This window comes from Balaenoptera borealis (assembly GCF_965194805.1).
Source record: "Balaenoptera borealis genome assembly, chromosome: 2".
In the NCBI taxonomy this organism is placed as follows: Eukaryota; Metazoa; Chordata; class Mammalia; order Artiodactyla; family Balaenopteridae; genus Balaenoptera; species Balaenoptera borealis.
This window is the reverse complement of record NC_138867.1, coordinates 102,404,764-102,430,594: the sequence shown is the minus strand read 5'-3', so window position 1 is coordinate 102,430,594 and position 25,831 is coordinate 102,404,764. Positions and strand designations below refer to the sequence as shown.

At 36.6% G+C, this 25,831-nt stretch overlaps 1 protein-coding gene across 12 annotated transcripts in view; it reads right to left on the bottom strand.

The window, feature by feature from the left end:
* The window catches only part of ZNF474 (zinc finger protein 474), a 225,894-nt gene extending 200,934 nt beyond the window's left edge, over positions 1 to 24,960 (bottom strand). For 9 of the 12 annotated variants that reach the window (XM_082380383.1, XM_082380378.1, XM_082380385.1 and 6 more), the window contains exon 1: positions 12,934 to 16,942. The gene's annotated coding sequence lies outside the window, so the exon portion shown is untranslated. Of the gene's footprint in view, positions 1 to 12,933; positions 16,943 to 23,773 lie in introns of those variants that run through there. The other 3 variants (XM_082380376.1, XM_082380381.1, XM_082380387.1) reach the window with 3 other exon arrangements.
* Positions 24,961 to 25,831: the final 871 nt, after the last annotated feature.

Sequence of the window (25,831 nt, the reverse complement as noted above, 5' to 3'; positions counted from 1 at the left end):
AATGCACACACACACACACACACACATCTCTACACATTTCTCTCCATATTCCTTCTAGGTCAAGAGAACAGACTGACAATCATTGTCAAAATCTTCATTTGGCAGTGAATCCATGCCAGGATTCCAGTCCGTCTAGCATGTATTTGGTAACGATATGCTGGATTGTAACTAGGTCAGATGGTACTAATAAGGACAACTGTTGGCTAAACATTGAATTCTGAGTCTTTCTCCAACCGTGTATTTCTTCTATCTCCAATCCTCACTACTTTTCACTTTGTTCTTTGTTCATTTCACAGTAATTTTACTAAAATAAACTTTGACCGCATCTTTTGACTTGGGAGAAGTCATACTGATAGTGAAGGCAGGTGAGATGATCATGAGGGTGCCTTCCTTTGCCCCAGCTCTCCAACTAAGTTCTTGATCTTCTTGTGGGCTTGCATGGGAGACGTGGGGTTGGGAGAGGAGAGCAAGAGAAAAGGTAAAAGGGACTAGTAGACACTCTAAAAAAAAGATTTAGTATTTTTTATCACTGTATAAGTGCATTTTAATGATTCCACAGAAAAGTAAACATTTTATTTTACACTAGTCATCTTCTTATATTTTCTTTCTGCTCACTTTCTCCTCTCCTGTCTTTTTGCTTTTTGCATCTTAATGCCTCTCCTTTCCCGTATTCTTTCACACCTGTCTCCATTCTTCCAGTGATGTTGGAAAACTTCTTGTGATGTTTTGCCTACCCTCCTAAGTTTACTGCCACGCAGGTGAATGGGTGTGCCTCGCCATCCACATGCTGTTTCAGGCATAGTGGATGAATAACCACTCCCACTGCCTAATCTTTCTTTTTTCAGAGCAGTCATATTCACCTACTTAAGTTATGAAACAAATCCTATACCTCCCCTGACTAAATGTTCCGTGGTTGTTGCACTATTCTTAAAACAAAATCCAAACTCTTGAACCTCTGAAACCTGGTGTGTCCCTAAGCCCCTGCTTTGGTCTCCCTTTACTCTCTCCCACCTGTACTGTGCTTCATCTGTGTTCATCTTTTGGTTCCTCAAATAAACCAAACTCGTTCTCACTCTGGGGTAGGTTAGGGGAGAGACTGAAAAGGAGCTTTGCACATGCTCTTGCCACTGCCTAGAATCTTCCCCATCTTTGCATAGCTTTCTCATTTCATTTTCCAGATCTCTGTTAAAATATCATTGACTCAAACAGACAGACCCTTCCTGACTACTCTTTCTCAAGTAATTTCTTTGTTTCTTCCTAAAACACACACACACAGAAACACACACACGTGTAGACACACATGCAACATACAGAAACACGTGTGCACACATGCACACACATGAACATACACATGCACACATGTACCACTGCCACCACCACTATCACAGTTATGCGCACAGTTATGACAAGGCTGTTTATTTTCTTCACAGCTCTTACAGCATGTTTTTACCTTGTTTGTTTGTTTACTTGTGTAGTATTCGTTTCCTTCACTTGGATGTAACCTCCATGAACATTAGGGGCTTATTTGCTCTCTACATAGTTAGATGCCCAGCACCTAGTCCAGTGCCAGGCACGTTGTAGGCACTGACAAAATATGTTGAATGTTGAATGAGCTGAGTAAGATTAGCTTAATTTTAAACTAAATTTTTAAACAAGAATCAAGCTCATTAATTAAATAGATGAATAAAAACAGAAAAGGACTTTTGGAAAGAAAGGATTAAAAGCTAGTTTTGTGGTATTTTCTCAAGTCTTAGGAATATCTGACCATCTAACCCTTGTTTAATATTCCTAACAATACTAACTCAAGGGATTAGTAATCTGCAGCAATATCTTTTTGGATCCACCGTCTAGAGTAATGAAAATAAAAACAAAAATAAACAAATGGGACCTAATGAAATTAAAAGCTTTTGCACAGCAAAGGAAATAATAAACAAAATGAAAAGACAACCAACAGAATGAGAGAAAATATTTGCAAACAAAGTGACTGAAAGGGTTTAATCTCCAAAATATACAAACAGCTCATGCAGCTCAATATCAAAAAAACAAACAACCTAATCAAAAAATGGGCAGAAGATCCAAATAGACATTTCTCCAAAGAAGACATACGATGGCCAAAAAACACATGAAAAGATGCTCAACATCACTAATTATCAGAGAAATGCAAATCAAAACTACAATGAGGTACCACCTCACCCTGGTCAGAATGGCCATCATCAAAAATCTACAAACAATAAATGCTGGAGAGGGTGGAGAAAAGGGACCCCACCTACACCATTGGTGGGAATGTAAACTGGTACAACCACTATAGAGAACAGTAAGCAGGTTCCTTAAAAAACTAAAAATAGAGTTACCATATGATACAGCAATCCCAACCCTGGGCACACATCTGGAGAAAACCATGCTTTGAAAAGATAAGTGCATGCCAGTGTTCATAGCAGCACTATTTACAATAGTCAAGACAGGCAAGCAACCTAAATGACTATTGAGAGATGAATGGATAAAGCGAATGTGGTACATATATACAATAGAATATTACTCAGACATTAAAAAGAATGAAACAATGCCATTTGCAGCAACATGGATGGACCTAGAGATTATCATACTAAGTGAAGTATGTCAGACAGAGAAAGACAAATATATCACTCATATGTGGAATCTAATTTTAAAAAATGATACAAATGCACGTATTTATAAAACAGAAACAGATTAACAGATTTCGAAAACAAACTCACGGTTACCAAAGGGGAAACGCTGGGGTGGGGTGAGGAATAAACTAGGAGCTTGGGATTAACATATACACCTACTATATATAAAATAGATAACCAACAAGGACCTACTGTATAGCACAGGGAACTCTACTCAATATTCTGTAATAACCTATATGGGTAAAGAATCTGAAAAAGAATGAATATATGTATATGAATAACTGAATCACTTTGCTGTACACTTGAAACTAACACAACATTGTAAATAAACTATATTCCAATAATTTTTAAAAAAGGGATTATCATTCTAGATTTAGAAGCATAACTATCGTCAGTCACTCATATCTGCGGGTTTTGCATCTGCAGAATCAACCAACATCAGATTGAAAATATTTTTTAAACGTCCAGAAAGTTAAAAAAAAAAAAACTTGAATTTGCCATACACTGGGAACTATTTACATATTATTTACATTGTATTTACAACTATTTACATAGCATTTACTTTGTATTAGGTATTACAAGTAATCTAGAGAGGATTTAAAAGTATACTGGAGGATGTGCATAGGTCATATGCAAATGTTACACCATTTTGTATATGGGACTTTAGCATCCATGAATTTTGGTTCCCACCGGAGGTCCTGGATCCAAACGCCCAAGGATACTGAAGGAAGACTGTCTGTATACCAAATCTAAGAGAAATGAGAACCCAGTCATTGGCTTGGACCAAGCCCTGTACCTTATGGTAAAGACTGCTCATCAAGTAATGAGCAATGAGCAATGAACATCTATGGCATAGATCTCCCCCCAAGAACAGAGCTAGACAAGCACACCAGAGGTAGCCTTATGATTAGGTAGACACATGTATCGGGTGCTGTATGACTAGGTAGAAAACTGAAGGAAAAACACAGAGAGAGTTAGGCTTTCTTGAGCTAAGCTTATTCATATATTGTCTTTCTTGACCACATGCATTCTGAATGCATATTACTTTCAAAGTTTAATTCTCCTTGGAAGTCATATTTCTTCTGAAGAGAGCCCCCCAATGTACCAGGCACTCCAAGGAAGAACAGTTTTGAGGTCACAGTTCTTTAAATGTCAATGTATAATTTTGGAAGATATTTTATCAGAATTTCTTGAAGATTAGAACAAGTGTCAACAAACTAGGGCTCATGGGTCAAACCTGGCCAGCCATCCAACTCTTTTTGCAAATCAGGTTTTATTGGAACAGAGCCATGCTTATTCATTTATGTATTTGTCTTGACTGCTTTTGCCTACGAGGGCTAAATTATTTACTACGTGGCCATTTATAGGAAAAGTTTCCTAACCCCTGAATTAGAGCATACAAATGAGACTCCATTTTATTTTAACAGTGAAACATCCAATTATTAATCAATGTGAATCTACAAAATAGCACACAGCACAACCAGAATCCTACTAAATTTTGTTTGCAGAGAACTCCATTAGCCTCCTCGTAGAGGCTTCTCTGAAATAAATGTTTGGTTGCACTGCACTGTGAAAATTCTATTTTCAGTTTGTCATCACTTTTGAACTGTTAACAACTTGCCTCTTTTACATTTTCCTTTCCTGTTGCCCCCAACACTGTGTGTGCCTCCTGCTGTATTTGTATACTGTAATATTTAGAAAAGCTTTCTCTATGTTTTTAAGACTCCATGGGAATCTCCACTGCTGCCTCAGGAAGGGTGCTCTGGAATCATTTACATTCTTCACCATTCACAACTTATTTCTTGAATTGCATGTACTCCTGAAAATGTTTCATTCACCAGAGAGTTTGGGGAAATTACTTAAAATAATAATATTGATCAGGAAACCTACACAAGCCTCTTAGATAGCCTCATCCACCAGAGGGCAGACAGCAGAAGCAAGAAGAACAACAGTCCTGTAGCCTGTGGATGAAAAACCACATTCACAGAAAAATAGACAAGATGAAAAGGCAGAGAGCTATGTACCAGATGAAGGAACAAGATAAAACCCCAGAAAAACAACTAAATGAAGTGGAGATAGGCAACCTCTAGAAAAAGAATTCAGAATAATGATAGTGAAGATGATCCAGTACCTCGGAAAAAGAATGGAGGCAAAGATCGACAAGATGCAAGAAATGTTTAACAAAGACCTAGAATAATTAAAGAACAAACAAACAGAGATGAACAATACAATAACTGAAATGAAAACTACACTAGAAGGAATCAATAGCAGAATAACTGAGGCAGAAGAACGGATAAGTGACCTGGAAGACAGAATGGTGGAATTCACTGCTGCAGAATAGAATAAAGAAAAAAGAATGAAAAGAAATGAAGACAGCCTAAGAGACCTCTGGGACAACATTAAATGCAGCAACATTTGCATTATAGGGGTCCTAGTAGGAGAAGAGAGAGAGAAAGGACCTGAGAAAATATTTGGAGAGATTATAGTCAAAAACTTCCCTAACATGGGAAAGGAAATAGCCACCCAAGTCCAGGAAGCACAGAGAGTCCCATACAGGAAAAACCCAAGGAGAAACACGTCAAGACACATAGTAATCAAATTGGCAAAAATTAAAGACAAAGAAAAATTATTGAAAGCAGCAAGGGAAAAAGGACAAATAACATACAAGGGAACTCCCATAAGGTTAACAGCTGATTTCTCAGCAGAAACTCTACAACCCAGAAGGGAGTGGCATGATATATTTAAAGTGATGAAAGGGAAGAACCTACAACCAAGATTACTCTACCCGGCAAGGATTTCATTCAGATTTGATGGAGAAATCAAAAGCTTTACAGACAAGCAAAAGCTAAGAGAATTCAGCACCACCAAACCAGCTCTACAACAAATACTAAAGGAACTTCCCTAACTGGGGAACACAAGAGAAGAAAAGGACCTACAAAAACAAAAACAAAACAATTAAGAAAATGGTCATAGGAACATACCTTAAACGTGAATGGATTAAATGTTCCAACCAAAAGACACAGGCTTGCTGAATGGATACAAAAACAAGACCCATATATATGCTGTGTACAAGAGACCCACTTCAGACCTAGGGACACATACAGACTGAAAGTGAGGGGATGGAAAAAGATATTCCATGCAAATGGAAATCAAAAGAAAGCTGGAGTAACAATACTCATATCAGATAAAATAGACTTTAAAATAAAAAATGTTACAAGAGACAAGGAAGGACACTACATAATGATCAAGGGATCAATCCAAGAAAAGATATAACAATTATAAATATATATGCACCCAACATAGCAGCACCTCAATACATAAGGCAACTACTAACAGCCATAAAAGAGCAAATCGACAGTAACACAATAATAGTGGGGGCCTTTAACACCTCACTTACACCAATGGACAGATCATCCAAAATGAAAATAAATAAGGAAACAGAAGCTTTCAATGACACAATAGACCAGATAGATTTAATTGATATTTATAGGACATTCCATCCAAAAACAGATTACATTTTCTTCTCAAGTGTGCATGGAAGATTCTCCAGGATAGATCACATCTTGGGTCACAAATCAAGCTACAGTAAATTTAAGAAAATTGAAATCATATCAAGCATTTTTTCTGACCACAACGCTATGAGATTAGAAATCAATTACAGGGAAAAAAACGTAAAAAACACAAACACATGGAGGCTAAACAATACATTACTAAATAACCAAGAGATCACTGAAGAAATCAAAGAGGAAATCAAAAAATACCTAGAGACAGATGACAATGAAAACACGACGATCCAAAATCTATGGGATGCAGCAAAAGCAGTTCTAAGAAGGAAGTTTATAGCAATACAAGCCTACCTCAAGAAACAAGAAAAATCTCAAATAAACAGCCTAACCTTACACCTAAAGGAACTAGAGAAAGAAGAACAAACAAAACCCAAAGTTAGCAGAAGGAAAGAAATCATAAAGATCAGAGCAGAAATAAATGAAATAGAAACAAAGAAAACAATAGCAAAGAACAATAGAATTAAAAGCTGGTTCTTTGAAAATATAAACAAAATTGATAAACCATTAGCCAGACTCATCAAGAAAAAAAGGGAGGGGACTCAAGTCAATAAAATTAGAAATGAAAAAGGACAGGTTACAACAGACACTGCAGAAATACAAAGCATCTTAAGAGACTACTACAAGCAACTCTATGCCAATAAAATGGATAACCCAGAAGAAATGGACAAATTCTTAGAAAGGTATACCCTTCCAAGACTGAACCAGGAAGAAATAGAAAATATGAACAGACCAATCACAAGCACTGAAATTGAAACTGTGATTAAAAATCTTCCAACAAATAAAAGCCCAGGACCAGATGGCTTCACAGGTGAATTCTATCAAACATTTAGAGAAGAGCTAACACCCATTCTTCTCAAACTCTTCCAAAACATTGCAGAGGAAGGAACATTCCCAAACTCATTCTATGAGGCCACCATCACCCTGATACCAAAACGAGACAAAGATACTACAAAAAAAGAAAATTACAGACCAATATCACTGATGAATATAAATGCAAAAATCCTCAACAAAATACTAGCAAACAGAATCCAAAAGCACATTAAAAGGATCATACAGCATGATCAAGTGGGATTTATCCCAGGGATGTAAGGATTCTTCAATATACGCAAATCAAACAAAGTGATACACCATATTAACAAATTGAAGAATAAAAACTATATGATCATCTCAATAGATGCAGAAAAAGCTTTCAACAAAATTTAACACCGATTTATGATAAAAACTCTCCAGAAAGTGGGCATAGAGGGAACCTACCTCAACATAATAAAGGCCATATATGACAAACCCACAGCAAACATCATTCTCAATGGTGAAAAACTGAAAGCATTTCCTCTAAGATCAGGAACAAGACAAGAATGTCCAATCTTGCCACTGTTATTCAACATAATTTTGGAAGCCCTAGCCATGACAATCAGAGAAGAAAAAGAAATAAAAGGAATACAAATCAGAAAAGAAGAAGTAAAACTGTCACTGTTTGCAGATGACATGATACTATACATAGATAATCCTAAAAATGCCCCAGAAAACTACTAGAGCTAATCAATGAATTTGGTAAAGTTGCAGGATACAAAATTAATGCACAGAAATCTCTTGTATTCCTATACACTAATGATGAAAAATCTGAAAGAGAAATTAAGGAAACACTTCCATTTATCATGCCAACAAAAAGAATAAAATACCTAGGAATAAACCTACCTAGGGAGACAAAAGACCTGTATGCAGAAAACTATAAGACACTGATGAAAGATATTAAAGATGATAAAAACAGATGGAGAGATATACCATGTTCTTGGATTGGAAGAATCAATATTGTGAAAATGACTATACTACCCAAAGCAATCTACAGATTCAATGCAATCCCTATCAAATTATAAATGGCATTTTTTTACAGAACTAGAACAAAAAATCTTAAAATTTGTATGGAGATACAAAAGACCCTGAATAGCCAAAGCAGTCTTGAGGGAAAAATACGGAGCGGGAGGAATCAGACTCCCTGACTTCAGACTATACAACAAGGCCACAGTAATCAAGACAATATGGTACTGGCACAAAAACAGAAACATAGATCAATGGAACAAGATAGAAAGCCCAGAGATAAACCCACGCACCTATGGTCAACTAATCTATGACAAAGGAGGCAAGGATATACAATGGAGAAAAGACAGTCTCTTCAATAAGTGGTGCTGGAAAAACTGGACAGCTACATGTAAAAGAATGAAATTAGAACACTCCTTAATACCATACACAACAATAAACTCAAAATGGATTCGAGACCTAAATGTAAAACCGGACACTATAAAACTCTTAGAGGAAAACATAGGAAGAACACTCTATGACGTAAATCACAGCAAGATCCTTTTTGACCCAGCTCCTAGAGTAATGGAAATAAAATCAAAAATAACCAAATGGAACCTGATGAAACTTAAAAGCTTTGCCACAGCAAAGGAAACCATAAACAAGATGAAAAGACAACCCTCAGAATGGGAGAAAATATTTGCAAATGAAGCAACTGACAAAGGATTAATCTCCAAAATTTACAAGCAGCTCATGCAGCTCAATATCAAAAAACAAGCAACCCAATCCACAAATGGGCAGAAGACCTAAATAGACATTTCTCCAAAGAAGACCTACAGATGGCCAAGAAGAACATGAAAAGCTGCTCAACATCACTAATTATTAGAGAAATGCAAATGAAAACTACAATGAGGTATCACCTCACACCAGTTAGAATGGGCATCATCAGAAAATCTACAAACAACCAATGCTGGAGAGGGTGTGGAGAAAAGGGAACCCTCTTGCACTGTTGGTGGGAATGTAAATTGATACAGCCACTATGGAGAACAATATGGAGGTTCCTTAAAAAACTAAAAATAGAATTACCATATGATTCAGCAATCCCACTACTGGGCAAATACCCAGAGAAAACCATAATTCAAAAAGACACATGCACCCCAATGTTCATTGCAGCACTATTTACAATAGCCAGGTCATGGAAGCAACCTAAATGCCCATCTACAGACTAATGGATAAAGAAGTTGTGGTACATATATACAATGGAATATTACTCAGCCATAAAAAGGAACGAAATTGGGTCATTTGTTGAGACGTGGATGTATCTAGAGACTGTCATACAGAGTGAAGTAGGTCAGAAAGAGAAAAACAAATATCGTATATTAACGCATGTGTGTGGAACCTAGAAAAAAGGTACAGATGAACCGGTATGCAGGGCAGAAGTTGAGATACAGATGTAGAGAACAAACGTATGGACACCAAGGGGGGAAAGCCACAGGGTGTGGGGATGGTGGTGTGATGAATTGGGTGATTGGAATTGACATGTATACACTGATGTGTATAAAATTGATGACTAATAAGAACCTGATGTATAAAAAAATAAATAAAGTAAAATTCAAAAATTAAAAAAAAATATTAGAAGAAAATAATATTCATTTAAATTATATAGATCCAGAGAAGAAACAGCCATATTAAGGTCCAGTTTGTGAACAAAGTTCTCTTAGAAATAATATATAAGATTCAATTTCTAAAACAAGTTGGAAAATGCAACTGACAGAAATGATAACTTACATTCTCAGGCACGAAAGAAATGGATATTTATGACAGTGATAGCAAACCTGGAAAGACTGAGGAAATGCTTTTCCTTGTTAAGCATTTGAGTGCTGATAATTTTCTGTCAATTCATAGGAATGCATAAAAACTTTTAATCTGATGCTTATTTTATCAGGCATAGGGGTGTTTTTCTCTGTAATTGTGAGACATACACTGTTAAACAGGCAATAGAGTAGAGATTATAAATATTGTTTCCTTACAGAAATTATGAACAAAGAAATATTTTCCTCCCACTTTCCTTGTCTAGAACAGTGTTTGGAATACAGTAGACACTCAATAAATTATTGAACGAATGAAAATTAAGTTCAAGCTACATTCTGTATAAATGGGTTTGAAAAATGCATCCCTTTTACTGGTATTATCATTCTTGATTAAATTTATAACTGTATATTTTTGGCTTTTGCTTATTATAGAATCGCTTAAAATCAGATTACTGCCTAGGTAAAGATTTGGACAACATACAAGACAGGATGCCCAACCTGATTCAAACACTTGTGCATGGCTCCATTGGCAAACAGTCATGGAAGGACTCAACTTGTGTATCTGTTTTGAATATTTGTTTCATTACATACAAGCCAAGATGAGCTGGCTTATTAAAAATTAATGATGCCAATAAAGACAAATAAATAGATTAATGTAGCGGAATAGAGTCCAGAAATATGGCTGATTCACATATGTGATCAATTCTTTTTTGACAAAGATGCCAAGACACTTCAATAGAGTGAGGAAAATCTTTTAAACAAATGATGGTGGAACCACTGGATTCATGTAGCGGAAAAATGAATATCAACCATCTACTGTCACCAAACACAAAAATTAACTCGAGGTGGATCATAGAACTACATATAATAATTAAAACTATAAAGCTTCTAGAAGAAAGTATAGGAAAATACTTTATGACCTCAATATTTTCAAAGATTTCTTAGACAAAACACAAAAAGCACTAAACATAAAAGAAAAAGAATTTAAAATTTTACTTCATATAAATTAGAAACTTCTACTCTTTAAAAAATACCATTAAGAAAATTAAAAGATAAGCCACAGATTGGGAAGAAATGTTTTCAATACATATATATGACACATATATGGCAAACAACCCAATATGGCTTGTCTAATTTGGGCAAAAACTTTGAATAGGTTATTCACAACAGAAAATGTATAAAATATAAATAAGCTCATGAAACAATAGTAAATATCATTAGTTGTTCGTCAGGAAAATGCAAATTAAAACCACAGAGATACCACTGTACACACACTAGGATGGATAAATTTTTAAAAATTGCCAGTACCAAGTGTTAGTATGTGAAAAGACCAAAACTCCCATATATGCCTGGTGGGCATGTGAAACATTACAACCACTCTGGAGAACCATTTGGCAATTTCTCATAAAGTTAAATATATACCTACCTAATGACATGGACATTCTGTCTCTAAATAATTATCCTAGATAAATGAAAATATATGTCCACAAATAGAATATAAAACAAATGTTCATAACAGCTCTTAACAGTGAAAAACTGGAAACAACATAAATACACATTAACAGGTAAATGGATAAACCAATTATGGCACATTCATACAACAGAATATTACTCCACAATAAAAATGAACAAATTACACACAATGACATAGATCTCTTTCAAAAATATTATACTGAATAAAAGAAATAATATGCAAAAGAGAATATACTGAATTATTTCATTTATATGAAATTCTAAACAGGCAAAGCTAATCTGTGACAGAAAGTAGATCAGTGATTACTTGGTGGGTAGGTGGGTGGAGAATGAAATACAAAGTTAATAGACATGTTCTTATATTTTACCATTGGTGGTAAAATGGATGTAATCACTTGTCAAAACTCATCAGACTGTGTACTTAAAATGGGTGCATTTTATTGTATGTCAATTATGTATCAATAAAGATGATATAAAAAGAAAAACACATTTAAAACGGGCAAGAAATATGAATAGGTACTTAACAAAAAAGAAATGCAAATCTCCAACAAGCTCGTGTAAAAATGCTTAACTTCATTAGTCATGAAGGAAATGCAAATTATAACAACAGTGACACATCATTTCATGCTCCTTATAAAGTTAAACATATGTGTACCCTATCATCCAACAGTTTTAGTCCTAGGTCTGAACCCAAGATAAATGAAAGCATATGTCCACCAAAAGACTTGTGCAAGAATGTTTAGATCAGCTTTAGTTATAGGAGACCCAAACTGGAAACAAACCAAATATCAATCAATAGGAAAATAGATAAACAGATGTGGAATAATTCTATACTGCATTAATACTCACCTATAAAAGGAATTGAACTACTTATATACACAGCAACAGGAACAATCTCAAAAACATTCTGCTGAGCCAATGAAGTCAGATACAAGAATACATACTGTATGATTCTACTCATATAGAATTCATGAACAGCCAAATTATTCTCTAGTAATAGAAATCACAACAGTGGTTGCCTATGGAGGGGAGACTGACTGGAAGGGATGTGAGGAAACTTTCTGAGTGATAGAAATGTCCTATGTCTTGATTAAGGTGATGGTTTACATGGTTGTATATATATGTATCAAATTCATTGTTTTTTAGGAACTTGAATTTAAACTTAAGATCAGTTACATTTCACTGCATGTGAATTTTATCCCAGTTGAAAAAAAACTACCAAGTCAACTGAGTAACTATAGCCTTTATCACCCCTTTTCTTTCATGGGTAATCTGGCTTATAAACATATAATTCTGAATTTATGTTAAAAATATATTTTATCAACTTTTCTTAAGAAAATTTTAAAAATCATCCCTTTAAATGGAATTTGATTCTTTCAGCCATTAAAACATTTAATCCATAGTTCAATTATTGTCAGAATCATCCAATGAAGTAAAACGATATTTGTTCATTTGTTTAGTAGTATTTGAGGTTTTTTTTTAACTTAAGAACTGGTTACTTTTCTTTGGATTCCTTTTCTATAGCAAGGAAATATTACTACATAGTGGTAAGAAGGAAGTGGAAGAGATCGAGATTATTATTGCTAGTTGAAAGGTAAGATTTGAGACAGACAACCAAGAAAGAACACCTTCTGGGAGACTCACCTTGTAATATTTGTTCTTTATCTTTCTATTTTGGCTTTTGTCATGGCCTGCTGAACCCCTCAGTGAGGGAGCTGGTGGAAACAGGAGCAGAACAGCTGGGAGCTCCACGATTCACATCCCCTCTTGCAAGAGTTCATGTAGTATGTGAGGCTGGCTGCCTGGAACAGGAACCCCAGCCTTTGTTGCCAGGATGTATCCTGGCAACCTGTCAACAAAAGGGACAGGACTGAGTTCTATAGTAACAGATTGGAAAACTCCAAAACAAGGGGTGAAGAAACTCAGAAACAGACAGCAAAATAGGTATGGATCTCAACTTACTTTGAAGTTGACTCTGGGAGTTTTACCAGTGGACTAAACATCACAGAAAGGGAGGCAGATTAATTTAAGTCACAAGGCTCCTCTTGGCAATGGAATGGGGTGGAAACACTTTTTTTTTTTCCTAAGGAAGAAAAAAAATTACTGATTGTCCTATTGATTTTTTCTAGGGTCTTTAAAAAGTATCATCTATATAGGAGAGCTTGGCCTCTTCTAAAAGAGGGAGATGGATATTCTCCATGGTTCTCAAAGTGTGCATTGGTCCAAAATATAATGAAATGCAAGATGCAGAAGATAATTAGTTTATTTTCTAATGTGTCTTAAAATATAGAAAACATTTTTAAAAACTAAGGTCAACATTTAAAACTGTATCTAAAATAAAGATTTTTTTAAAACCCTACATTTAAAAAGACTCTGAGATATTAAGCTAATCATAGTACAATCCTAAAAAAATTATTTTTTAAATTCTGTAAGTACTAAACCTGATGAGGTAAAAAAGTTTACTAACATAGGAAAAAGTCCATAATATATTTCTAAATGAAAAAGAGAAGCTACAAAGCAGAATAAATAATATGATCTCATTAAAATGTGCGTGTGTGTGTCTGTGTATGCATGCATATGCCCACATGCATGAGCTGGAAGAACATATACTAAAATGTTAACAGCAGTTAGCACTGGATGATGAAATTAAGAAACATTTTATTAAATGTTCTTTAGGGCTAGGAATTAAGGGAAACAACTCTAACTTTCAAGATTCCAAAATCCTGGACTTCCCTGGTGGCACAGTGGTTAAGCATTGGCCTGCCAGAATAAAGAAAAAATAATGAAAAGAATTGAGGACAGTCTCAGAGACCTCTGTGACAACATTAAATGCACCAACATTCGAATTATAGGGGTCCCAGAGGAAGAGAAAAAGAAAGGGTCTGAGAAAATATTTCGAGAGATTATAGTCAAAAACTTCCCTAAAGGAAATAGTCAATCAAGTCCAGGAAGGGCTGAGAGTACCATGCAGGATAAACCCAAAGAGAAACATGCCAAGACACATATTAATCAAACTATCAAAAATTAAATACAAGGAAAAATATTAAAAGCAGCAAGGGAAAAGCAACAAATAACATACAAGGGAATCCCCATAAGGTTAACAGCTGATCTATCAGCAGAAGCTCTGTAAGCCAGAAGGGAGTGGCAGGACATATTTAAAGTGATGAGAGGGAAAAACCTACAACCAAGATTACTCTACCCAGCAAGGATCTCATTCAGATTCAATGGAGAAATTAAAACCTTTCCAGACAAGTAAAAGTTAAGAGAATTCAGCACCACCAAACCAGTTCTACAACAAATGCTAAAGGAACTTCACTAGGCGAGAAACACAAAAGAAGGAAAAGACCTACAAAAACAAACACAAAACAATTAACAAAATGGTAATAAGAACATACATATCGATAATTACCTTAAATGCAAATGGATTAAATGCTCCAGCCAAAAGACATAAACTGGCTGAATGGTTACAAAAACAAGACCTGTATATAGGCTGTCTCCAAGAGACCCACTTCAGACCTAGGGACACATACAGACTGAAAGTGAGGGGATGGAAAAAGATATTCCATGCAAATGGATATCAAAAGAAAGCTGGAGTAGCAACTCTCATATCAGACAAAATAGACTTTAAAATAAAGACTACTACAAGAGACAAAGAAGGACACTACATAATGATCCAGGGATCAATCCAAGAAGAAGATGTAACAATTGTAAATATTTATGCACCCAACATCGGAGCACTTCAATACATAAGGCAGATGTTAACAGCCATAAAAGAGGAAATCGACAATAACACAATCATAATAGGGGACTTTAACACCCCACTTTCACCAATGGACAGATCATCCAAAATGAAAATAAATACGGAAACACAAGCTTTAAATGACACATTAAACAAGATGGGCTTAATTGATATTTAAAGGACATTCTATCCAAAAACAACAGAATACACTTTCTTCTCAAGTGCTCATGGAATATTCTCCAGGATAGACCATATCTTGGGTCACAAAACAAACCTTGGTAAATTTAAGAAAATTGAAATCATATCAAATACCTTTTCTGACCACAACGCTGTGAGATTAGAAATCAATTACAGGAAAAAAACTGTAAAAAATACAAACACATGGAGACTAAACAATACACTACTAAATAACCAAGAGATCACTGAAGAAACCAAAGAGGAAATCAAAAAATACCTAGAAACAAATGACAATAAAAACATGATGACCCAAAACCTATGGGATGCAGCAAAAGCAGTTCTAAGAGGGAAGTTTATAGCAATATGATCCTACTACAAGAAACAAGAAAAATCTCAAATAAACAACCTAACTTTACACCTAAAGCAATTAGAGAAAGAAGAAAAAAAGAAAACCTTAAAGTTAACAGAAGGAAAGAAATAATAAAGATCAGATCACAAATAAATGAAGAAGAAATGAAGGAAACAATAGCAAAAATCCACAAAACTAAAAGCTGGTTCTTTGAGAAGATAAATAAAATTGATAAACCATTAGCCAGACTCATCAAGAAAAAAAGGGGGAAGACTCAATTCAACAGAATTAGAAATGAAAAAGGAAAAGTAACAACTGACACTGCAGAAATACAAAGGATCATAAGAGATTACTACAAGCAACTGTATGGCAATAAAATGGACAACCTGGAAGTAATGGACAAATTCTGAGAAAAGCACAACCTTCTGAGACTGAAAGCAGGAAGAAATAGAAAATATGAAGAGATCAATCAAAAGCACTGAAATTGAAACTGTGATTAAATATCTTCCAACAACAAAAGCCCAGGACCAGACAGTTTCACGGGTGAATTCTAACAAACATTTAGAGAAGAGCTAACACCTATCCTTCTCAAAATCTTCCAAAAAAATTGAAGAAAAAGGAACACTACCAAACTCATTCTCTGAGGCCACCATCACCCTGATACCAAACCAGACAAAGATGTCACAAAAAAAGAAAACTATAGGCCAATATCTCTGATGAACATAGATGCAAAAATCCTCAAAAAAATACTAGCAAACAGAATCCAACAGACATTAAAAGGATCATACACCATGATCAAGTGGGGTTTATCCCAGGAAGCAAGGATCCTTCAATATATGCAAATCAATCAGTGTGATTCACCATATTAGCAAACAGAAGAATAAAAACCATAAGATCATCTCAGTAGATGCAGAAAAAGCGTTCAACAAAATTCAACACCCATTTATGATAAAAACTCTCCAGAAAGTAGGCATAGAGGGAACCTACCTCAACATAATAAAGGCCATATATGACAAACCCACAGTCAACATCGTTCTCAATGGTGAAAAACTGAAACCATTTCCTCTAAGATCAGGAATAGGACAATGTTGCCCATTCTCACCACTATTATTCAACATAGTTTTGGAAGTTTTAGCCACAGCAATCAGAGAAGAAAAAGAAAAAAAGGAATCCAAATCGGAAAAGAAGAAGTAAAACTGTCACTATTTGCAGATGACATGATACTATACATAGAGAATCCTAAAGATGCTACCAGAAAACTACTAAAGCTAATCAATTTATTTGGTATACTAGCAGGATATAAATTAATGCACAGAAATCTCTTGCATGCCTATATAGTAACGATGAATAATCCGAAAGAGAAATTAAGGAAACACTCCAATTTACCATTACAACAAAAATGGTTGCTCACTTTGTTATACAGCAGAAACTAACACAACATTGTAAAGCAATTATACTCCAATATAGATGTTAAGAAAAAAAAAAAAGAATCTGCCTGCCAATGCAGGGGACATGGGTTCGATCCCTGTTCTGGGAAGATCCCAAATGTGGAGCAGAGCAACTAAGGCCATGCACCACAATTACTGAGTCTGCAGTCTAGAGCCCGTGCGCCACAACTACTGAAGCCTGCATGCCACTACTACTGAAGCCCACGCGCCTAGAGCCAGTGCCACAAGAATGAGAAACCTGTGCAACGCAACAAAGAGTAGCCCCTGCTTGCTGCAAGTAGAGAAAGCCCACATGCAGCAACAAAGACCCAATGCAGCCAATAAATAAATAAATAAAAATAAACTGCACATAAAAAAAAAAGATTCCAAAATCCTGCCCCTCACCCCCAGATAACTGAATTGGTATATATAAGTAATTCACAGGACTATTAATTCTGTTGAAATGACTTCAGACCACACAATCTAAAAGACCTCACTGGATAATGAAGTTTCACATCGAACACTATATATTGTTCTAGAGATGAGCAGATAAGTCCTCTATAGAGATTTATAGTTATCTCAATTATACTATCACATTAAATAGTTCTAATTTGGGTGCTTTTCTCCTGAAAACTTTCATAAGATGCCATATATAGATGATAAAGCATGTCTAAAATGATTAAAGAGCTGCTATGAGAGTGACTAAATATTGAGATGGCGAAAGAAAACTTAGTTTTACATTTGGCTTCTTACAAACTTGTGGGTCCCTACTTCACATATTTCTTACTTTATACAAACTGCATGCTTCTTTGGCCCTATTGTGAGCTAAACAAGATATTTCTCTAAAGAAATTGTCCAATAAATAAACACCATCCCAAATGCACACACAGTATTCAGTCTAGTGGCCAGCTATTTGGGCCAGATGGCAGAAGAACAAATAGGAAATGCTGGCCTAGGACAGGACAACCCCGGGAAAACACCAGGAGAGCAGATATTTCCCTGCTAAAATAGGGCAAGAAGTTCTTTATCTGGACTAGAGTGACTGCTCTCAGGAGGCCTGAGAATAACAGCTCTTCCAGCAGTGGGCACATGTGTTAGCTGGGTCACTAATGGTGCATTCACAGCTCGCTCTTCCTTTAGTGGGGTTGCTGAGTTGCCAGCTGCTTTTCTGCGTTCATCCGAGATGCTTCGGAAAGTGACTGGAGAGCAACCTTTGTTTTCTTCCAAATTCTGGACCCATTTGAAATTCTTTGGTTTGTAGCTTCAGCTTAAATTGAACTTCCTGGTGTTCAAATTTATTTCATCTTGGCAAAACAGGCCTTCCTAGGTATCTTTCTCTTCTCTCTCTCGCTCTCTAACTTTTAAAGGAACAAAAACTTTTAAGCAGCTTATTTAAAAAAAAAACACCACGCTCAAAAAGCCATCTTGGACATCATATAGCTTTACAACACAGTCTTTTGATGAGTTAAGTGTAAATGAAGCAGAAACATATGGATTCCATTTCCTATAAATCACACATGATCCTCAAAAAGCAAGGGAGAATGTACTCAGCACAGTGTATTCTGTTTTGTTGAACTCAAAACATCTGAAGAATACTTGGAGGCTGATGGATCCAAAATATTTATGCATCTCTGTTTATAACCTTGGGGGAAAAAAAGCCTTTATTCATGGTGACAGTTAAACTGCTCACATGTGCTAAGTGGGCAACCAGCAACCAGGGCAAGCTTAAAGATAACGGTATTTCTCCTTCCGTTCCCACTCCAGACACTCAGCTCAACCTCAGATCAAAAACACTGAAGCCCTTACTTAAACAGAGCTAGTCAGGTTTGGTATTGCTTGAGCTATTCTCCCCTAAAACAATCGCAAGTTATTTCAAGCTATTTGACTTCCAATCATGTTTGTGTCACTGTAGGATATGCCAGCCTCCACCAATAATCCAGATCTGACCCCTTGTGGCAACAGCCCCACCACAAGGAATTCTGGCTTATTTTCCCCTCATTAAACCACAGCTGTTGTGCCTGCACAAGCCCCTTTTTTCATTAAAGGACTAAATCATGGTGATTTTATGGAGCAGGCGAAATGCTGCTCCTTGATGGTATCTCTGATTGTCCTGATGTCTCTTCATTGATGAAAAGCCCAAATCTTACTCTGAAAGTTACTGATAGTCCTTTTGAATTTATTTAAACTGTGCAGGGGCTACATTCTGGGTGGAAGATTTTTTTTTTTTTTTTTTTTTTAACAGCAGCAGCAGGAACTCAAATAGGATGATTGTGGAATTTGGCAAAATAGGTCCACTGGGCATCTTGGCCTCTTCTACCCAGTTATTGGCCTCTTCTACCCCTTGCCTTACCACCTAACTCAGAAACAGCCAGCGCCAGCCACCTGACATCAGTTGTCTCAGATCCTTTAGAACCCTGCCACAGGAAGCATTAGCAGCCTTGTTTTACAAATGAGGAAACAGGGGCTCCACCGCTTTACTCAGCTTGCCCCTAATTGCAAGGCTCATCCAAAGCAAATCTGGGATTGAAACGTATGTCTTTCGTGTGCTCAGCGACTCTCCTTCCACTGCCTCCTGCAAGACCTCTCTTACAGACTGCCACACAGAACAGTCTGACCTCAAAAGAGACAGTCGTTTTTCAAGATATGCCTTTTGTCACAAGAAAAGTCTTTCCATAAAGTAAATTTGAAAATGTCTAAATTTAAAACATTGCAAAATGTGTCCTGTAGTAGATTAGAAAGAAAGGGGGAAGATATACTTTAAATATAGGCTTCTAAAACTTAAAGAAAAAAAAACCTGTTGTATTTGATGGGTTAAAGTCCTACCCAAAAGATCTTACACCCCTACCCTCCCTCAGGACTCTTTGCCCAGGGCAGTGTTTCTCCATTTATTTTATTATTGCTCCCCTTCCAAGTATTTTTACATTTTTTTTTCTAATTCTCCCCCACACCATCACCATGAAATTTAATTACCACAGATATACCTTATATCTGTTTATGTATCGTGGCCCTTTGGTGGCCTACAAACCAATGTATTATCTAAGATTACATCACCCCCCAAACCAATTTTTACTGCCCCCAGGGGGAATGCACGCCCAGCAGACATATATCCAAAGAGCTGACAATGTTGGCCTCGGATAATCTTATGATCAAGCTGATGCACAGAAAAACTGAGCAAGAGGCCACAGAAACCATGGAAACCCTTCCTAAATTGCCAAAACAAAAAAGCACGGTAAATTGTCCCTAACGGTGTTCAAGAGAAAAATGGATTTGTTTGAAAAGGAACAATAAATGCATTATATTTTCTATGCATCAGAGTGGTTTTATCATAGACATAGAACTCTTGGAGCTCAAGTGGACTTTAAAAATAGCATCCAGCCCAGCCAACTGTCTTCAGGCAAGAAGATATTATTGGTCTATTTTAAACTGAGGAGGCGTCTAAGCTGAGGAGATTGTTATTTGTTTATGTGCCACAGATTTAAACTCAGACTCCTATAAAAAGTTCGTCAAAGGACTCCCTTGCTTTATCTTTGGCACGATGAAAACATTGCCAAGGCAAAGAGAAGGATTTCTTTCTTCTGATCTTCCATCCTACGGGCAGAGGATGTTTCTTCAGTATTATATCCACTACTCCACTGATAATAAAATATTTTGTATATACTGTGCTATAAAACCTCCTGTTTCAAGGGCCTGAGAGTCTAGGCTTTAAATATTTGCTGTGCATCTGGACCACTCATCACAGTTCTGGCTCTCCAGGCCATCCTGGCACAGTTCTCCACCCTGTTCCTCCACCTTTCTTCTGACAGCCACTAAACCAGGACTGAACACAGTACTTGCAAATCGTAGGTGCTTAGTCAATATTCAACCACTTAATTGGGCACACACACCTTTTTCGTTATAAGAGATAATAGTGACCAGCTTGGTTGAAGATGACTAAAAGTTACAAGATGTTAAGTCCAGATTAATACTCAAAGTTTTCTATTTAATATAATGTAAACATTTTGAAATAATTTTGTCTTTCTTTTCAGAGAATTGGCAGAAGTCCAAACGCTTAGGGCATGTGAACAATAAAAGTTTAATAAATACTTAATCACTAGTTTATTACCCACAGATTTCTAAAGCTGGTTTAAATTAGAGTGTTCCTGGCTGATAACAGTCTCATATTTTACTTTTTCATGTGCATTTTATGAAGGGCATTTCAACTTTTTAATTGAAGACAGTAAATTTTAGGGGAATTTCCTCTTATTCTACTTCTTTCCACAAGTCTCAAGGGGAGGGATGTTTCTTTTCTGGTATTTTGCTTCCTTGGTTGGTCCCTCCTCTCTAACACCTCTTCTATTCTACTGGCTTCTTCCCCTCAACTCTCAGAGTCTCAGGTGTCCTCTGTCTTAAAAACAATCTGTATACGCTGTGTGCACCCACCCTCTTCTTCATAAAGAGGCGTCTAAGCCACTGCCCCCATTCTCCTCATATCTCCCTTCATTTTAAACATTCTCTTTGCCTATCTTCTGGTTCCTATCCTCTTCTCTCACTGAAGCATCATCTTACAACATCATGAGTGCCATCCTGATCAACTCACCCTGGAGTATTTCTCAGTTCCCATCACCCAAAATGACTCTGGTGCATCTAACACTGTCACCCTCCCACCTATTAGAAATGTTCTTCTCTCTTAACCATCCCACTGAGAGTACAAATTCCTCGGCTTGACTTCAAGACCTGATAAATATAAATATCCATCCAAGAAGAGTTCAAAACCTAAGTCACAGCCTGCAGTTCCTGACGTGGATGCTGTTGGTCACCAGCCTGACTGAGAGGGGAGAGATGGTAGTTGGTTGGCAGGGAGCGCTGTATTCTGAGACCTAGAAAGAAAGAAAGGAGAGAGATTACACTTGTAGTTTGCCAGTTCTTGAGGCAGGCAGTTTGCTACTGAGTTCTCCCTTTTTATGGAATTTTCTGTCTTTCCTCGCTCCCTGATTTCCTACAGAGCTTTGCTGAGATAGAAACTTGATTACAGTAATAACATGTGAAAGCTTTACCTAAGAGTTGGTCAATATCAGCAAGACCAAGTTTGTTTGCCTTGTAGGAGCTCTCCCTAAACTCTGAAAGCCTTAACTCTTGGGGCAACATGTTCCTGTCACCCTAGAGAGTTGCCTAATGAAGCTGGATTGAAGGCACAAGGTAAGGAACATCAGAAAAAAGACAATATTGTCCAGATACCCACCCTAGTCTGACTCTGTACGAACCAAAATGAAACTTGATAGGAAGATCATCCTCTGAATCAGTAGTTTTCAACTGGTGGCGATTTCCCCCTCCACCTTCAGAGACATTACATTTGGCAATGTCTGAAGTTATTTTTGGTTGTCACATATGGGTTTGGGGAAGTGCTACTGGCACCTAGTGGGTACAGGCTAGGGATGTTGCTAAACATTCTACAACGCACAACAACAGCCCTCCACAGCAAAGAATTATCTGGTTCAAAATGTCGATAGTGCCGTGGTTGAGGCTTGTGCTCTGGATTCTCCGAGTGTTCAAATGAGAATGTTGCCTTTCCAGAATAGCTTGTGTTAACAGTTCTTTCCAGATTCATGGTGCATAACTAAGGGACTACATTACAAACAAAGCAGCAGGCATGGAGATTTTAAGCAGCTTAGTCATATTTCTACAGCCAAGTGAGGAAACCTTTGAAATGTGAATGCAGGCCCTGCCCGATGGGCTTTGGAGCTTAGTCTCTTTTCCACATTATCTGCCCCAAACTATGCGGCAGACATTCAGTCTTAGGTGACTAAGGGTGAAATCACTTCTGCAACTCAAAAGCCAGCTAGAGAAAGTGCAAGGACAGAGAACTGAGCTGTCTTCCCCAGTGGAAGCTATAATGGAACTAGAGTGGGTGAGAATAAAGTTAGGAGATGTCTGAATTGTGGGCAAGTGCGTACACTGAGGTATGAGGACAGAGCCCGGTTACAGGAAACTGCTAAGACAAGGTCAGCTGGGCTGGTCAAAGGCAGCCACACCGAAGTTTTTTTCCAGATAAAGCAAAGACGGGCAGAGGCTCTTGTGAAGCGATGACCCCAGCTAGACGAACATGGTCTTAAGCCATTCTGCCCATGAATGTGCCCTGTTTCGTATTGTCCTTTGGGCCGCTAGCCACCCTGCTCCCCTGTCCACCACAGCTTCCACCCAATAAGAAGCAACTTTTCTCTTCCCCTCTCACCTCCCGAATGTTCCTTCTCAGAGCAGCTGCTCAATATACAAACAATGAATTTTGAACTTTATGGCTAGTAAGTTATGGCTTTTGGTTCATATTGTTATTATTAACTATATATGTTGTATCTCTCCAACATCAGACTCAGATGAAAATTTTTATTTTCTATAATTGTGGAGTCCCTGATTTAACAAATATTAGCTATTTCTCTAATCTAAACTCTAGGCCACTTCATTTTAGAAAAGAGGTTTCTAAGGTCTAGAGGGAGAAAATGATCCATCCAGTTTAATGTGGAGTCAAATACACACACACACACACACGCACACACACACATATATATATATATATATTATATATATATATATAATATATATATATATATTATATATATATACTCATATGTATTCTTTCTCACTCTGTCTTTTGATATCATTATTCATTTTCTTGAATGGGGTATATATATACACATATATATAAATATATATATATATATATATATATATATATATATATATATATAAACATGCAGAAAAGTTTAAAAATGAAAAAAGGGTATACACAAAGAATAACTTTTTTTCCCACCCTAGACTCACCAGGTTCCCACTTCAGGGCCTACTGCAGCAGTAACCTCTGTTACCAGTTTCTTGTGCATTCTTCCAGGAAGTCTATGCATTTACAGAAGTATACTTATGTGTGAATATCCCCTTCTGACCTGCAGGTTTATGCCCTTTCCATTCCTCTCTATGGCCACCACAGCTTCTATTGCTCAAGACCAGCCATGACAAAACAGATGACACATTTGTCCTGTTGAAGGAAAACTTGGTGATTCAGACACAAATTGTTCCGTACACCTTTCATCCTCATTACCAGGTAACTTTGCCAAGGTCAAGTGGTGACATTCTGATTTACTACTAAGCAGACTGAATACAACTCACATTTGATGAGAATCTGAAATTCAAAGAAAAAAAAAATATTTCCTTGAGTTTCGTAATCGAACTTGCTTTTTTGCTTTGTTGAAAATATTATTTTCCTTTTGGTTCAGTGAATATGGTCTATCTGAAGGAATGAAAACAAGACCTCCCCCAAACCTCCAATTAATCACTAAATCTTTAAATTTAAGATCTAGTTTGACCACATTCCTGAAATCTCCATTTAGCAGCTCAGAGAGCAAGGACCAAGGAGACTCACTGTTTTCACTGGCCAGATTAGGTTGAGCCAAATCCAGACTCCAGGTATGAAATGCAAATTTGGCTGACTGTGGATTTGTCATTTACTAGAACCTGTATTCGAATAAATCAAAGGTACATTTCTCTTGGCTCTTATAGGGAGCCTTTTAAATGGTGACTTCAGCCCTCCTAAGGATTTTGTCCAGGTTGCCTGAAAGTGAACAATTTTCACAAGTTTGTTTTGGCATCCATGGCATAAATTTTTACTGAAAGTCACAGTTGTTTTAGTGGGCACCACAGTCTCCCAAGAGATCTCTGTAGAGGCCTCTCAGCCAACTTGATGAGAACTATGTGCACCTAAAACATGCCAAGTGTTGTAAGGACTGACCTGCCCTCCAACTCTTTGCTCGTATGTACACGACCACTGACTCATTTGTACTTTGGATTTAAGGACACGCTCTTGAGTGTGTCTGCAGCATTTCCAAAATCAAACAGCCATCTCTATACTGAAGATTCTTCTGTTTTTGTTTTTGTTTTTTTTCTGCAAAGATTTCTGTTTCTCTGGAGTTACACCCAATTTATTCTATCATATCAAACAGGTAAGGCAATAGCAAGATGGGTTCATTGGGAACATACATTTTCCCTAGAATTAAACAAAATAAAGATTTGGTTGGGAAGGATAGGAATGTAGCCCCAAACCCACTCTCAAAATGTCCTTTAAACAACCAGTGGGAAAGATCACTGATTTAGGAGACTTCAAACAAATATGTAGAGGTATTTTGAGACAAAAAAGGATATCTGTTATTTCTATACTACCACAGGTAAATCATCGAATAATCACCAGGAAGTCAAACCAAAGTTGGCTTAAATTGGAGTTTACAAGGTCCTTTTCCCATGATTGAGAGGTCCCCCACATTTTTCCTTTATTATTTTTTTCTATATGCCATTTTATCCTTGTGTTATTACTTTGTATGATTGGAAAACTTGTTAGAATTTTACTTTATGAAATACTTAAGAAGGCTTAGCTTATTAATGGCTCAACATTGAAACAACATAATTCTCATTTAAAAAATTAAACTAAAAACCTCTAAACCAGTTATTTCATATTTATAAACAACTTTCTTAACGAATTTTCAATAAGGCCAGAAAACTAATGTGTAGCAAGGAAAAAAAATGTACATGAAAATAAATTTTATTTGCGGCTTTCAGTGAAAAAATGTTGCATACCAACCAGAGCAGAAGAGAAACCTGCTATTTTACAATTTTCACCTTCCCTTCAATTATACTAGCTTTAATATTTTTCCTTTGAATTCTCCTGGGTTAGACAGTGCTCTTAAACTTCAAGATTATAAAAACAAGAAACCATTCCAAAATCACACAGGTAAAGTCTCAACCTGCTGTTAAAAATACTACTGATGAGGTCAGTGCTTCCTTCTCTGGGTGGGTTTCATAGATTACATGAACCCAGAGAGCCACAGTGGGTAA